Source organism: Musca domestica, unplaced genomic scaffold, assembly GCF_030504385.1.
Source record: "Musca domestica strain aabys unplaced genomic scaffold, Musca_domestica.polishedcontigs.V.1.1 16, whole genome shotgun sequence".
Taxonomy (NCBI): domain Eukaryota; kingdom Metazoa; phylum Arthropoda; class Insecta; order Diptera; family Muscidae; genus Musca; species Musca domestica.
In genome coordinates, this window is record NW_026712219.1 from 6,604,322 (window position 1) to 6,622,073 (window position 17,752).

The window sequence follows — 17,752 nt, forward strand, 5'->3', positions numbered from 1 at the left end:
TTACTCTCAAGCCATCATTAATCGCCAACAAGAAGAATATGCTTTTTTATCAAAAGTAATCATGAGTGATAAGGCCCATTCCCATCTTAACGGGTTAATAAATAAGCCTCTGGAGCACTAAAAATCCGATTGTACCCTACAAAAAACCTTACACCTGTCATTGGACCTTTTTACTTCGAAGACGTCGAAGGCCAAACGTTAACTGTGAATGGTTAGCGCTACAAAGCACTGGCCAGCAAGATGTCGATTTGCACTGGACAGCAAGGTGGCATTTATTGACCGCTCCAGACTTCTTTTTGTGGGGCTTTTTGAAATCGCGGGTTTATGTCAACAAGCCTCAGACTCGTTCAGCTCTTAAAGACAATATCCGCCAAAAATGTATGACCTATCGCCGGAAGTTTTTGCCAAAGTGATGGAAAATTCCATAAAAGTACTCAAATGACAACAAACTGTGGAGGCGGCCATTTATACGACATCATTTTCTCGACTTGATGTAAAACAAGTAAGCAAAGGCTATAGTCGTGCTGGCAGACCATGTGATACCCTACAACACTGTAATATGTTAGAAGCAACTTTATGTCCTAATCCATTTTGGAAGATTTCGCTTTTGAAATTATGTCACGAAGCACTTAGAATTTTGACCATGGACATTTGCCCAATATTTAGGCACTCCGTTGTGCTGTTAGTTGTTGTTGTCCATTTTACAGCTAAATATAATGCCATTGTCATTCAAAATCCTAGAATTTATCCCTGTCCTTAACTGTCTTCTCTGGCGTGTCGATTGGCTTCAATTGTGTGATCATGAATTTTTTTCTGGTGTTGGTTCATTAGAACCACTAAATATTTTGCGATCACCTCCAAAAGCAAGAGGCTCCTCTGTATCTCTAAATTTAGGCTCATCTATATGATATGCTTGTCTACGATATTTGGCTATATTCGTCAACAAAATCAGCATAAAAAGCCAGAGGTTCGCTTTTTGTGTATTTCGGATATCACCTGTAAGTACTGTTGGTATTCTCTCCACACAAAAGTAGTTGTCCATTCTACCAATTTTTCTAAACACTATCTTCATGCGAGATTACCAGTTCTTTGGTATCTTGTGATTTCGCCGGGATGAAAAATATTCGCGGTTTAATGGAAAAATTGTCTATTTTTTAATACAAATATTATGGTCAATTTCACCCATTAAATATTACCCGATGATCATTAAATTGGGAGGCTAATTGCGACCTGTAAAGCAACTGCAAAATCAGGAAAATGTACAGATTTTGGGCCATTTCAACTCCTAAATATTATCCGATCATCTCCATAAGCCATAGGCTTCTATTCTGGCTCCCCACCTCCATTCTAAATTTTGTATGGATCGGACCAGCAAAGTGATTACAAATCAACATGGACAGACGGACGGACGGACATACATAGATAGATCGACTCAGCTCGGCGAGATAGGTAGATCCATATATATTTCCATATGTGGGAAACCAATATTCCGAGGTGTTACATAATTTTTGGCCCAATAAAACTTATTACACCCCAAATACATAGTGTTGACAAGTTTTCTTTTGCGCCACCTTATAGAATCAAACGGGGTAGCGAAGCGTACCGGGTTCAGCTAGTCTCATATATTAAACCAGTAAGGAAAGCTCAAAAGTCGGGCGGGGCCGACTATACGATACCTTACACCACTATGCATATTTAGTAGAGCTCTCGTAATTTTTTCAGACCTCTATGAGATATTTGGTACAAAATCAAAATCTATCTAATTCTATCGTGCATTTTACGAACTATAACTATCTCTGAACCGGGTTTCTCCAAATTTGACGTATTAGCTTCTAGCCTGAATTCGGTCTTATGTACGAAAATGCATGCCATTTGGGCTGATATTGGCCATTTGATGCACAATTAACACGAAATCGGATGAAGATATATATGGGAGGCATATCCAAACCGGAACAGATTTTAATAAAATTAAAATCAACTATTTTTGGGCTTTATCTGATATCCGGTACCAAATATCGTTCCTGTGGAGTGCATATTACGAATGTGAGGGACTTAAAGACCAAATCGGATGAAAGATATATATGGGAGCTATAGCTATATCTGAACCGATTTTTACTAAAATTATTGTACTTGCTTCTAAGCTGGTTTCGGTCGGATTTGCCAAAATTGATGCTATTACGGCCATTTGGTGGTCAGTCACCCGAAATCGGATGAAGATATATATGGGAGCTATATCCAAATTTAACATACTTGCTTCTAGGCCGAACTCGGTTGGGTGTGCCAAAATTCAGGTAATTTGGACTGATAGTGGACATTTGGTGCACATTTAACCCGAAATCGGATGAAAATATATATGGGAGCTATATCTAAATTTGATCCGATTCTCACCAATTTCAACAGGGTTCGTCCTTGGGCCAAAAAAATATTGTTTGGAAAATTTCATCTCAATCGGATAATAAATGCGACCTGCATTTTGTTCACAAGAATACATGGACAGACGGACGGACGGACGGACAGACGGACTGACATGCATAAATCGACTCAGAAATTGATTCTATGAAGGTTCTCAAAAGTAACTATGGTTCTATCTCGTTTCCTTCTCCATGTTACAAACAAATGCACAAAGACATAATACCCTTACCACTATGTGGTGTAAGGTATAAGAAGGAGATGTTAGTAAGACCGCTTATAAATTAAGAGCGTCTGGACGGATTTTGACAATTATCACCAATTCCAAATTAAGGTTTGGCAAATAAGAATAAAATCTAGAAAATCCCAGAGAGAGGTCAATAAAAATTTAAAAAAAAAATTATCTATGATTTTTAGTTATATTTTGATTTTTTTTTAATGTGCATTATTGTTATTAAGTGTAATCGATTTACAATAAATACGATAGATGTTATTTTGGGGAGCTTTAACATATTTAACCTTTGGGAAATTAAAAAATCGATTCGGATTTTTATTAACTATGACATAACCTAATTATTGCTTTCTATTATTATATTATGCCTATACCCTCACATACAATTTTCAATTGTAGAGTACCCAGTATTCGGCTTTCGTTTAAATATGAATGCGATTTACAATCCCACCATAACCGTCACCGACGTGTGTTTCCACTGCTGTCTGTGTTTTTTTTTTTTTTAAATTCATTTCCATTTTAACAAACCATGGACATGCAGAAATGATATTTGTATGTTTTTGAAACATTTGTGGTCTTTTGTGTATTTGACGTGTTGATAATTAACAAATTCCATTTTTACCCCATTCATTGTGCACATTGTGTCACTGTTTTTTTTTTTTTTTTTTTTTTTGTTTTTGATTTTTTGCAATTTCTGTTCTCAATCCCACGGAATGAAGAATGGAACAAACAAACCTACCAACCGACATGCAAGTATATTCGACTCTGTAAACGTAGAAAAGCTTTGCATAAAAAAAGTTATGACAGGATGAATGTGGTACAAGGCAAATGCGCAGTTTTGGAAACAGCAACAAAAAACTCAAGTACACATAATTGTTTTATGAAATATGTTTTTTTAGTCTAAATAATCCCTGAAAAACAATTGAAAATTTTGAGCTCAATTGTGTTCATTTTTTTTCGATTTTATTTTTTCCCCTAAACATATGACAAAGTACTGACGTCCTGTTAACAGCCTTTTGGATGAATACCAAATACCAAAAAAAACAACTGACATCAACCTAAAAATAACAATAAAACTTCCCTTCCATTTAACCATATTTTAAATTGATATGTATGTATCATTTTCTCCTATTTTGTTAGTGTGTTTTTTGTTCATTCTTGTCACACACCAGTTCGGCATGGAATGAATGAATTGCTGGCTAAAAGAATGATCTTGTTAAAAAGCTTTTAAAACAGTATTTTTCAATTATTTTGGCTCTTATATTTGGTAACGTTATAAGCGGTCAAAAAACAACAACAACGGCGACAGCAACGAAATATGTGAATTTAAGCCCTTTCAGCCATTTATTTTATAACATCTGCGTATTTTGTGCCAAAACACGTCTGTTGTGTAGCCGATGTGCCAATGTGTGAGTGTGTGTGTGTGTGTGTGTGTGACAATCGAAATATGCATTTTTGGCAACGAGAGAGGTCATAAATACATGTAAATATACACACGTATTTGGATTTGTCCTGAAAATGGGGTCATGATGAAAAATCATGCAGTAGATTTCACTTTTCCCCGGTTAACGTATGAAATGTAAATACGTTTTGGCAAGAATTATCAGGTTTGCTTTGGTGGAATATGTTTACAGGGGGAAATATAAGTAAATTATTTTTGTGATACAGAACAGTTGCACCCTATACTGAATTGTGTGTGAAGGTATTACACATTTAATTGTTAATTATATTTTTAAAGACAAGGTTGAAGTCTAGCTGGTTATAAAAATAGATAATAACAAGTTAAAAAGTAACAGTCGGTTTCGTCGACATATGTACATCCGCAGCCAATGTTCGATTATTTAAATATATTTTGACCTTTGTTATGATTATTCAAATTGTTGACCCTCTACGGAGTAGGTTCGTATCGGACCTAAATAAATATGATATATATTTTGCGACGTGCCAGGTTTGGACTATAATGTTAACTTCCTTCACGTAATATGAGATATGGGATAATTATACCCTCAGCCATATCATTTGATACGGTCAAAACGTGCCTAGTCGCAATAATGGTTTTAGACCCTAGGACTCTTTGTACCAAATCTGTTTCAGAACATTTGGAGTCGATCTAACGGTGTCCGTCCGTCCGTCTGTCTGTCTGTCTGGCTGGTGCGCACGATAACTCTCGAAGGGAGTATCCGATATGATTCAAACTTGGTACAACGTAATATTTTTGTCAAACTTAGATCGAATTCGGAGATGAGCAATATCGGTCCACTCTTCTGGTACCTCCCACACAAAATGTAAAAATTTTCAAAGAAAATAATTTATTGCACAGAAAGAGAAAGAATAATCCGGTTTTGCTCGAACTTTGCGAATCCTCATATTTTCATCAGTGCTAGGTCATGTGCGAAAATGGACAATATCGGTCCATTCCATCAGGGACCTCCCCCACAAACGGTCAAAATTTTGAATAATTAAAGTTCTTATAAAATGTGATGTAAGAGTCCGATAGTCTTCAAATTCCACACATCCCAATAATTTTATTAGACCAAGGTCCGGTGCAAAAACGGAATGCATCGGTCCACTCCTTCTGGTACCTCCCCCACAAAAGGTCGAAATTTTCAAAAAAAATTATATTTTGCACAAAAAGAGAAACCATAATCCGACTTTGCTCGAACTTTGCAAATCATCATATTTTCATCACTGCTAGGACGTTTGCGACAATTGACAATATCGGTCCACTCCATCAAGTACCTTCCCCACAAAGGGTCAACATTTTGAATAATTACAACTCTTATAAAATGTGATGTAAGAGTCCGATTGTCTTCAAATTTCACACATCCCAATATTTTTATTAACACAAGGTCTGGTGTTAAGAGGCAATACATCGGTCCACTTCTTTTGGTACTTCCCCACAAAAGGTAAAATATTTAAAAAAATATATATATATGTAAAATAGAACAGAGTTTGGCTTGCTTGTTTGGGATACCATAGTATTTTGTTGTTGCAAAATCGTCAGGCGAAATCCCATTATTGTTGTTTTTGTAAAAACAACGTTTGTTTATGAGTGGAGAACGATGGTAATGTTTACCAGGGGGTAAGGCAGGGAATACCTAGGTTTCGGAAAGAGCCACCAATCCTCATCAGTTCCCTTGTTTCTTGTCTGGGATATTCTCCCCAGAAGTTATTTAAAAAAAATAACTTCTATGACAAAAAACATTTTTTTACCCAAGTGACGAGATCGTAAGCTCAATAGAAGAGGAACAAAAGAATTACATAAAACTAAAATTCTTTTGGAAAATCTTCTAAATCTTACAACCGCACTTATAAACATTTACATCTTTCTCCACTTTGTTATGCTTTCGTTCAACCTGAACGAAGTAACATAACCATGTAAGTTTGTTTTGTCTGTTACAACACTTGGGTAAAAAAATGTTTTTTGTCATAGAAGTTATTTTTTTAAATAACTTCTGGGGAGAATATCCCAGACAAGAAACAAGGGAACTGATGAGGATTGGTGGCTCTTTCCGAAACCTAGGTATTCCCTGCCTTACCCCCTGGTAAACATTACCATCGTTCTCCACTCATAAACAAACGTTGTTTTTACAAAAACAACAATAATGGGATTTCGCCTGACGATTTTGCAACAAAAAATATATGTAAAATATATTTTTGCACAAAAAAGAAACGAATCCTAATATTTGCGACAGTGCTAGGTCGGTTGCGAAAATGAATAGTATCGGTCCACTCCATCAAGTACCTCCCCAAAAAGGGTCAACATTTTGAATAATTATAACTCTTAAATAACGTGATGTAAGGATCTGAACGTCTTCAAATTTCACACATTTCAATATTTTTATAAACCCAAGATCAGGTGTTAACATGGGATGTATCGTTCTGGTACCTCCTGCTGGTACCTCCCCCACAAAGTTTCGAAATTTTGAATACCTATGAAGCTCATATAACGCCAAAGGTGGTATAGATTGTACCATTTCTTCTCCCCCATACATAGGGTTCAAGATTTTTTGAAAACAAAACGCTCAAATAAAGCGAAATAAATATCCAATTCTCTTCAAATTTCACACACACAAATATTTTTTGCTAACACAAGATCTGTTGTGAAGTTGATATATATCTGCCAGCCCCTTCTGGGGTCACATTTTCAATAATTATATATGTTATAACTTTCGAAACAATTTAGCAATACTTTACTACTTGCTATGTCAAATATTTCTCTCAATAAGAAGCCCGATATGAATATGAAATTTATCGGCATTTATGATTTCGCATAAAATTGGACATAAATATCCTTTCTTGTAATTTTGCCCAATATTATGCTCAATATTTTTTATTTGTATCAAATGAAGTATAAAAGTGGAATATTTCGGTAAAGTCTATCTGTAAATAACGCACATTTTAACATTTTCTAAAAATTATTACATATCTCATATAAAGTGAAGGAGTGAGTCGATATAATCCATACCAGGAACGTCGGAATTTTTATATCATATTTTTGGGTCTTATACGAAATGGACAATATTGGCCCATTCCTTTGGAACCTGCTCCATAGAGGGTCAAACGTTTGAATAATTGTAACACTAGTCAAATTATATTTAAATAATCGAACACAGGCTGAGGGTATATATCTGTCGGCAATACCGACTGATACTTTTTAACTTGTTTTTTGAAAATGTTAAAATGTGCGAGAGGTTCCAGATTTAGTCGACCGAAGTATTCCATAATCATACTTCAGCTAATGCAGATAAAAATATAGGTATGGTCAAAATAACAAGAAAATCGAGCCTATATATCCAGTTTTATGCGAAATCATAAATTCCATAATCAGCTTTCCGCTTGAGAGATATATTGAGTCATTAGAAGTAGTAAAGAATCGCCAACTTGTTTCGCAAGTTATGACAGATAAAAGTATTGAAAATTGTGACCCTTTGTGGTACCAGAAGGGGTTCGCAGATATATATCTTCTTCGAAACAGATCTTGTGTTGGCAAAAATGTTTGTGTGTGTGAAATTTGAAGAGAGTTGGATGCTTATTTCGCTTTCTTTGAGCGTTTTGTTTTCCAAAATCTTGAACCCTATGTGGTGGTTTCCGATCCCTCCCAGCTTAAAAACATATTATGTGTTGATGGAAATATCGGGATGTACCCAGTCTGAATGGAGTCGGATGTTAATTTCGCGTTTTATGAGTTTCATGGATATTCAAAATTTTGACCCTTTGTGGGGAGGTACCAGAGGAAATAGGCCAATGTATCTTCGCAACATATCTTGTGTGTGTTGAAATATGTATGAAATATGAAGGGAACCGGACGCTTTTGGTTTTCAAAATGTTGACCCTTTGTGGGGAAAGTACCAGAAGAAGTAAACCGATATATCCACCTTAGGTTAATAAAAACAATGTGATGTGTGAAATATGAATAGAACCGGATGCTTATTTCGGATTTCATAATCATTTTGGTTTTTCAAAATTTTGACCCTTTGCTGGGGAGGTACCATAAAGACTATTCCGGTCTCTACTATCTTTATAACAAATCTTGTACTGATAGAAATATTGAGATGTGCAAAGTCTGAATGAAATCGGAGGTAAATTTTTCGTTTTATGATCTTTATGAATATTCAAAATTTCGACCCCTTATTGGGGAGCTACCAGAAGGAGTGGACGGATATACAGGGTGAGATGGAAAACCTGCAACCAACCTTAGATGGCTGTCATTTCTAAGCCACTCGTCCGATAGCTGTTGAAATTATTCCAGTGACAGCTCATCATATAGTTTACAAGCGTACAAAAGCATTTTGGTGAGAATATTTCAGAATAAATGTTATTCGTGATGGAATCCAAGCGTAATAGTGTGATTTCTTTATATTTGGCTAGAAACCACAAGTGGCTATCGTTAGAGCACTCCAGCATTCAAATGTAAATAAATCTTTTTTGCTTCGTAACACCGCTTGTTACTGTGATACTGGTAGCGTAGCCCGACGTGAAGGAAGTGGAAGGAAGAAAATAGGCTCGTGAGCTTAACATATCGCAATATTCCATTCGGCATATATTGAAAAATGAGAAAAATGAGCACTGCAACAGAAAGAAAATAGACTCAAAAGAGTTAAATAGTTGCTTCGAAAACATTCATTGTCCGCAGTTTGTAAACAAACAAAATGATCGTGTTTACTTGTCAAAGAGGTCAGCTGAAAATGTGCACCTTCAGTCGTATTAATCGACGTGGCATCGAAATAAATGACGAATATTATTTCAAGAATATTCTGGAAGGTGTATTAAAGCATCATCGCACTCAGTACGCGCCATCCAAGAATGGTTACAATATGAGGTTCCTCGCTTCATTTCCAGCGCACAATGGCCACCAAAATCTCCGGATACCAATCAGTTGGACTATTGTGTCAGGAATATTTTGGAAAGCAAAGTTGGCACTAAAAATACCAAAGTGTCGATCACCTCAAACAAACGCTTCGCCGGGAATGGGCCAAAATATCAAGCAAATTTCGGGGAGCGTGTGACGGTTTCATCGACCGTTTGAAGGCCACAATTCATGCCAAAGTTGTCCAATTCAAACAAATCTAAACTTTTTCTAAAATTTGACATTTTTTGCTTTCATTCAAAAAAAATTAGAAAAAACAAGTAAGCAAAGGCTATAGTCGTGCGGGGTCGACTATGATATACCCTACAACACTACGATATGTACAGTAAAAATTTTTTTTAGAAAATATCGAAATTAGAATGAGTGGACCTATATTGTCCATTTCCGAACACGACCTAAGTTTGAAAAAAAATATCACGATGCACCAAGTTTGGATCAAATCGGATACTCCCTTCGAGAGTTGTCGTGCTCACCAGCCAGACAGACAGACGGACATCCCTAGATCGACTCCAAAAATATACTAAAACGGATTTTGTCCACAGAGACCAAGGGTTTAAAACTTTTATTTCGACTAGGCACGTTTTGGCCGTATCAAATGATATATACCCAATCTAGCCTTATGACTGAGTGAATAATGACCAGATGACTCTATAAAGGAATGAATGTAGTTTGACATTTTAAACCCAACAACAATGTTATCAATCGTAGAGAGACACGACAAATAACATTTCTACAGCCTCTGGCATCTTGTGAGGTAGGAGAAGATGTTTCGTTGTATGAGAGTTTTAGCAGCTTTTCATGGTTTCAGGAAGTTATGCGTTTGATGTGGATTACTTTTTACCTAATGAAATCGAATCTTTTCTTTTACAGCATTTTGAATACAATTTTATTAAGATTTTTAATGAAAATTTTTATTTTTAACAAATTTAAGTCTTTTACAGATTTAAATACCCATTCAAATAAAGTAAATCCTGGAATAATAAACACTTGGCTTTGGTCATATGAATGAATGTCTGACGTCCCTTTCATCATCTGCCTCAAGTAAATGTCTTTGTTAAGTGATATAATTCATGAAAAAAAGTGCGGAATGGATTGTTGTATTTAACAAAGTCGACTTAAGTCATTTTTTCACTTCATCTCAAGCGCGTTATCGCAGATTTTCCAACACACATCTTGCTGAGGTAAAGATATAAATTGCATTTTCGCCACGTTTCCACCTTTCTGGGCTGAGTTACTTTCCGTTTCCATTTCCATTTCTTTGTAATGCTAAGTAAATAAATAAGTTTTGTGATAAGCGTTCTTCTGCTGTACTACCACAGACTTAGGGGTGGGTTCTTTATTTTTGTTCTCCGAGACGACGTCTACATTGAAGTCGTTCGTCTCATGGTCTAGATCTAAAGGGAAATATGCAGTGTTTTTTTTTTCTTTCGCTTTTTCCTGGTGTGCAAAAGAAAACATTAAATTGATTTTCTTGATGTTTGATGAGGTGTTTGCCAAGCTACTTTTACGCTTTAACTGTCTGCTTTATTCAAAATCAAAAAACGGCGGAAGAAAAAACTTTTGTCAACTGTTGTTGTTTTCACTCGAGGAGAGAAAACAAAAACGAAACAGCTTGACAATTTTCCATTGAAGATTTACTAGACATGAGATTGTGTCACTGCTTCTTTCAGTGAATACGCCGAAACTTACCTTTCATCGACCTTTGTTGTTTTGTTTTTCAATTTGCATTTTAATCAAATTCCTTAATCATTTTATGGTTTATGTTTTTTTCGGCATGTTTCTTTAAAGACGTTTTTTTGTGCCTTTGCCTCTTATCTTGACTTTCTATCCGCCAATACACATTTATTAGATACATTTTTTGGGCCAAGAAATAAGCTTTAAATTGGTTTAAGAACTAACAAAGGATAACAAAGTTGAAAAAGGGGGTATATACACACATAAAGATGTGTGTGTATGTACTTTGTTAAAATGAAAAAGAAAACGAAAAAACGAAGGAAAACAAATAAAAATTTTCCACCTGACTGAAACCCGGTAACTCTGACGAGAGCAGCATCGACTTCCTGCAAAACTGACGTTTGTGTTTCACGTTTCAGTGCCACAGCAAATCATTAAACCCAATCGCCCATACCGGGTTAAATTAGATAAAACATATGTTCACTTTTTGCTGCTCTGCTCCATTGTTGTACTTCGTGTTATTTTTCTTTTTGTTTTAATAAAATAGCATATTTTTATACTTAAATTACCCTTAGCAGCAGCACAAAAACAGAAACAACATCATTGGTATCGTTTAACCCTTTTTAAGGAAATGACAATAAAAGGTATGTTCTGGCTTCAAATTAATCTATATATATAAATGTAAGTTGTGTTAGTTACTACGCTTATAACTTAAGAACCGCTGGACTGATTTTAACGATTCACACAAATTCGGAGTTGTCTCCTCTCCGAAAAGGATAATATCCAAAAAAATCGCGTAAAAATGTGATATATTAACATTTTCATTTTGACTTTTCAAATGTACAATAGTAATGTTTTATTTTGCATGATTTTTTTCCATTTTGACTTACTTTTTTCTAATGTACATTTGTAGTGTTTTTTATATTTTATTTTTGAATTCAAATATTAATAACAATTTATTTAATTGACTTGATTTCTTGAGAACTGAAATTGATGGCGGGTTACATGGAAGTGTAGTACCGAATTATATGGTGGCGAAACGGAATAGATGATATCGAAAATAATTTAACGCGGTCACACCAAAAGAAAGATAATTATTAATTAAAAGATAATTACTTTTTCAAAATCGCTAAAAAGTCTCGAAAAAGAGATCTCATTGCAAAAATTCTCAAATCGGGAAAGAATCGAACAATTTTTCAGTGGAATCGAATTTTAAAATAATAGGAAGGGTCTTTAAACATTTGCTGTAATAAATCAGCGAACAAGTTGAACATTTTTTCAAATGTTATTCTTACTTTGTCATTTTTTTTTCAATTTGTATTATCATTCATTCAGTGGATTTTTCGTGAACAAAATAAAGAATAATTTTTCACTATATACAATTTTTCACCAAAAAAATCAAATAATGAAAATAATGAATGAATCTACCTTTCAACTACAGAAAAACATTAAAACAACCAAAAATGACAGAAAAAGCCTAATGAAGCTCATTTCAAAGCGTAGACCTACTTCTTTCATGAGACAATAATCCGCCCAATGAGAGCTCAAAATGCAAAATTCTTTGGGAGTACAATCAGTAAAATGCCAAATTTAAAGGATGCAGAATAGTAGAGCGAATGGGACTCTTAGTAACAAAAGGTTATCTATCCTTCCAGAAATTCTTCACAAACATTCATGCAGGTCATGATATCGATCATAACTCACGATAAAGGTACACCCCGATTTCATATTTATATAACCATCATATGATTTAAGCTATTTTTAGGGTCTTGGCCACTTTTTTCATCGTTTGGCCCTTATTTGGCATCTTTGTTTGTAAGGGGTTAGGGAACCATCATACAGATAAGTCCCCAAGTCCACTTTCACATATAATGTGTGGTCAGAAAAGAAAATTTTGTATTCTATTGAATTTGTAACTCCCAAGAGAATATTGGTTGGAAGCGTAGATTTGGGATATATATCTATATGAAATAAATTGTGGAAACATGAACAAGTTACAAATATATGAAAATAGCACGGGACCGAATATTTATTGAATCGTCATTGAATTATACTATGATGAAAAATATGGTGGATAAAACTATTTTTACTCATTTAAATCACGCGAAATTTTTTTCAGTTTGACATGCTATGTTGTTCTGCTATATTTTTGATTTGGTCTCTATTTGTCATATTGGATTATAAGGGGTAGAAGAATGTTTTCAATGTAGGTCGATGTCTCGGAGTAGTGCCCATATAAAGGTACCTCCTGATTTTACGATATTTCAAAGGATTTGGCTAAAAATGTGTATTTGTGGGGTGGAAATCTTACACAAAAATTTCAACATATCTACAAATTTTAGAATTTTTTCCATATAATTTTGGCGGACAAACAGAGAGACATGGTGAGGGGGACTTATAAGAACTCTAATGGACAATCTGAGGTGCTAATGACTTTAAAAAAGTAATTAACTTTGGCTATTCTTAATTCATTCAGCCCTCGATTATGAGGTGTACAAAATACAGCAAATTCCAAATTACTGCGCATTTGACTGGAAAATGTTGCTACGATTTTTACCATACTAAAAATTAATTTGATCCCTTACATGGGGATAAGATTGATATATACTTTTTAATAGATTTGTATAGCACATCCACACCTTTGAAGCCCATGGTTTAAATATTGAAGCCCACGGCTTAAATATGGGTACAGGTATTTTAAAACACTTTTAATCGACCAGTACGCGAACACTTATATCAGTCATATCTGTGATGAATTATGCTTTGACAAATATGCATAATAGACCAAAACTACGGGCCGGCAACGCGGACCGGGCCAGCTAGTATAATATAAACGGAGGAGAGTCAGAAAGGTTAAAGGTGAACTTGAAGGAAGATATTTAGCTATTTGTATGATATGTATTTTAGCAGGGATCACATTTTAAATAAAGACACAAATTGGAAGTACATGAATTGTGATATTGCATTGCCAATTATGAATTTTTGATGTGCGTAAATTAATTCAATTATTATACCCTACAACACTATGTGTTGGGGGTATTATAAGTTTGATTGGGCCAAAAATTATGTAACATCTCGAAATATTGGTTTCCCACATAGGAAGGTATATATAGATCTTCCTATCTCGCCGAGCTGAGTCGATCTAGTCAATCCAATCGACACGGAAGCTAACATGGTGCTAGAGCTTGGGGCTGGGCAGAAGCCTTCCAACTTTGGTCATCGGGTAATATTTAGTGGTTGAAATAGACCATAGCATTTTTGATAAATAAAAGTCAAATTTTCCATTAAACCGCGAATATTTTTAGTGTCGGCGAACAGACGAACAGGTCAATTCTTCCGTTACGTAGATGCTGATAGTAAATATATCGGATATTAATAGCAAAATATATACAATGTATACATACAAAGGAATGGAGAATGGCTAGAGCGATTTTGACCAATTTTGTCAATTTAAAATGCCCTCTTGGCATAAAAGTATACAATCTAAAAAATCCAATGAAAAGATGCAAATAATGAAGTTCATATCGATTTTGTAGTACTTTGTGACACTTTTTTATTTTTTCATATTTTTTATCGCATGCGATTTTTTCAATTTGACTTATAATATTGAAGTGTATATTTTGTAATATTTTTTCACTTTACAACACAAGTTGGAGTTATTATTTATATACAGATTGCAATTATCTTCCGATCCTCACGAAATTATTAACAAAGGTAGGATTAGGCTCAGAAGGGCTAAGCCTATTGTTTTCAAAGATGTCCGCAATCTATTTAGGGGTTGAAATGGACCAGCAACTCAAAATGTTCCTGATTTTGCAGCCGTTATAAAGGTCACGCATGAAGTTAGAATTTAAGACAGCGGGTAGAATGTGTGAAAAAGTACCATCATTACTTACAGGCGATATCCGAAATACACAATAGGCGAACTTCTGGCTTTTTTTATGCTGATTTCGTTGACGAATATAGCCAAATATCGTAGACAAGCAAATCATATAGATGAGTCTAAATTTTGAGACACAGGGGGGCCTCTTGCTCTTGGAGATGATCGCAAAATATTTAGGGGTTCAAATGAACCAATAACAGAAAAAAATTTCCTGATCACACAATTGAAGCCAATCGACACGCCTGAGAAGATAGTTAAGCACAGGTAAGAATTCTGGCTGACCATTGGATTATATTTAGCCGTAAAATGGACCACAAAAACTAACAGCACGACGGAGTGCATAAATATTTTGATACTACAAACTTTTGATGGAAAATTGTCTACGGAGATCCACGACTTCTTATAGCCCACATATAACGACACTTTCCTTTATTCGGAACTTTGATGAAACTGCGAAAATTGTCAAAGAATGTAGCTAAAATCATCAGAATACTTAATATCGGGAGGTTACATAGGGGCGGTCGAAATTCGTGAACCTTTATATAGACTGTAAATGCCAACTTTTAAACAATTCCGTTAGAGAATGTGACTAAGTTCCTCAAAATACCTAATATCAGCAGATATTAAATGGGGGATACACAATAAAATAAACCTACATGGCCCATTCACTGGCAAATTCCACACATGGGAACATATTTAGTCCAAAATTCGTAGATCGTAATTAAAGTAATCACAATACAGGGTGAGATGAAAAAACTGCAACGAATTATTACTGGTGTCATTTTTACGCCACTCGTCCGACCGTTATTAAAATTATTCCAATGACAGCTCATTATATTGTCTACAAGCGAACAAAATCATTTTGGTGAGCATTTTCCGGAAAAAAAATTATTCGTGATGGAATTCAAGTATGATTTCTTTATATTTGTCTGGAAAACCATAAGTGGCTATTCTTAGAGCACTCCAGCATTTAAATGTGAATACATTTTTTGTGCCTCGTACCATCGCTCGTTGCCATGATACTAGTAGCATAGCCTGACGACAAGGAAGTGGACGGAAGAAAACAGCAACAGAAACATCAGCAGAAATGGTTCGAAAAGTAAAGAAGCGACTTGATCGAAACCCGCGTCGCCGTGGCCGAATATGGAACCGAATATATCGCAATATTCCATTTGGCAAATGTTGAAAAATGAGGTCGGGGCAACACCATTGAAATTCCAAAAAAAGTGCAAGAACTTACACCGCAACAGAAAGAAAATAGTCTCAAAAGAGCTAAAGAGTTACTAAGCTTGGCCGAAAGCGATGATCTGCCGAATTTGGTTTTCTCCAATGAGAAAACATTTGTTGTCCAGCAGTTTCTAAAAAAACAAAATTATCGTGTTTACTTTGGTTGGCCAGAACTTAAGTGCCGGTCATGATGATGGTGTGGGCCGACATTGCAGCCGATGGTCGCTCTCCTCTCGTTTTAATCGACCGTGGCATCAGAATAAATGTTGAATATTATAGTGAAAATATTCTGGACGGTGTATTAAAGCCTTGGGCACGCAAACTTTTTATCCGCAGACCTTGGACATTCTAACAGGACTTAGCACCATCGTACTCAATACGCGCCACCCAAGAACTTCCAGCGCACAATGGCCATACCAATCCGTTGGACTATTGTGTCTGGAGTAGTTTGGAAAGCAAGATTGGCACTAAAAAATATCAAAGTGTTGATCACCTGAAGCAAGCTTTTCCGAAACACCGCATTCGGGCAGCGTGTGACGGTTTCATTGGCCATTTGAAGGCCATAATTAGTGCCAAAGGTGTCCAATTGGAAAAAAATCTAAACTTATTCTAAAGTTTGATGCTATTTCAGACGTTTTTTGCTCTCATTCATTAAAATTTGAAAAAAAAAAAATGTAAAATTTATGGCGTTCGACTTTGTTGCAGTTTTTTTTTTTAATCTCATCCTGTAGTTTTGATTATTCTTAGCTGAGCTGCGAAAGTCGTCAACTTCTACTAAGAATACAACAAGAATCAAATCATTTATAAAATAGAAATAGCTGAACATATGCATACTCCTATTATAATTATGTTCACTATTCGCGGTGACTATGGGATGTAATCTATTATTAGTATTTGATTTTCTTTAAACTTTGCTAACATTTTATTATTCCAAAATAAAAAAGTAAAAAAGCAGTATGTTCGGCCGGGCCGAACTTTGAAAACCCTATACCATCTAGTATTTGTTTGAAAATTGTCTAAAAAGAAAACATTCTCGAAACTTGAAATAAACGGTGAATAATGTAGCTAAAATCATCAAAATACCGTACTTAGGGAGGTACCGTTGTGCAAGAGCTATGCGAAGATCTGGACCTGCATAGACAATTTTCTGTCACAGGCTGTAGCATCCATTACGAACTTTAAGTACGACATCTCAAACAATTTCGTTGAGTATTGTACCTAAAATCATCAAAATACCGAATATTGGGAGGTACCGTTATATGGGGGGCTATACGAAGACGTGGACCTGCATAGACAATTTTCTGCCCTAGGCCGTAGTATCTTTTTCGAACTTCAAACACCAAATTTGAAACATTTCCGGTGAATAATGTCGCTAAAATCATCGAAATACAGAATATCGGGGGCTATACGAAGACGTGGACTTGTATAGACAATTTTCTGTCTCAGGCTGTAGTATCCATTTCGAACTTGAAATTTTAACAATTCCGGTGAATAATGTCGCTAAAATCATCGAAATACAGAATATCAGGAGGTACCGTTATGTGGGGGCTATATGAAAATGTGGACATACATGGCCCATTTACGAACTTAACCTGCCTACTGGCATGTGTGCAAAATTGTAGCCTTCTATTTCAATTCGTTCGAAAGATAGCGTGATTACAACAGACAGACACACATACAGACAGACGGACATGTCTAAATCGTCTTACTTTGTAAGATCATTATTTCGATGAGTTACAAACGGAATGACAAAATGAATATACCCCCATAGTATGGTGGAGGGTATACAAATGGCTTTTCTTGAAAATCAAGGAATTTTCTGTACTTTTTTCTGCATTTGACTTGAAGAAGCGATGATGATGTAGTCCTAAATTCGCAGATCGTAATTAATGTCAAAACCTCGTACATCACAATATGAACAAGGTGGGTTAAATAATATGATGAGGGTGTAAATGTA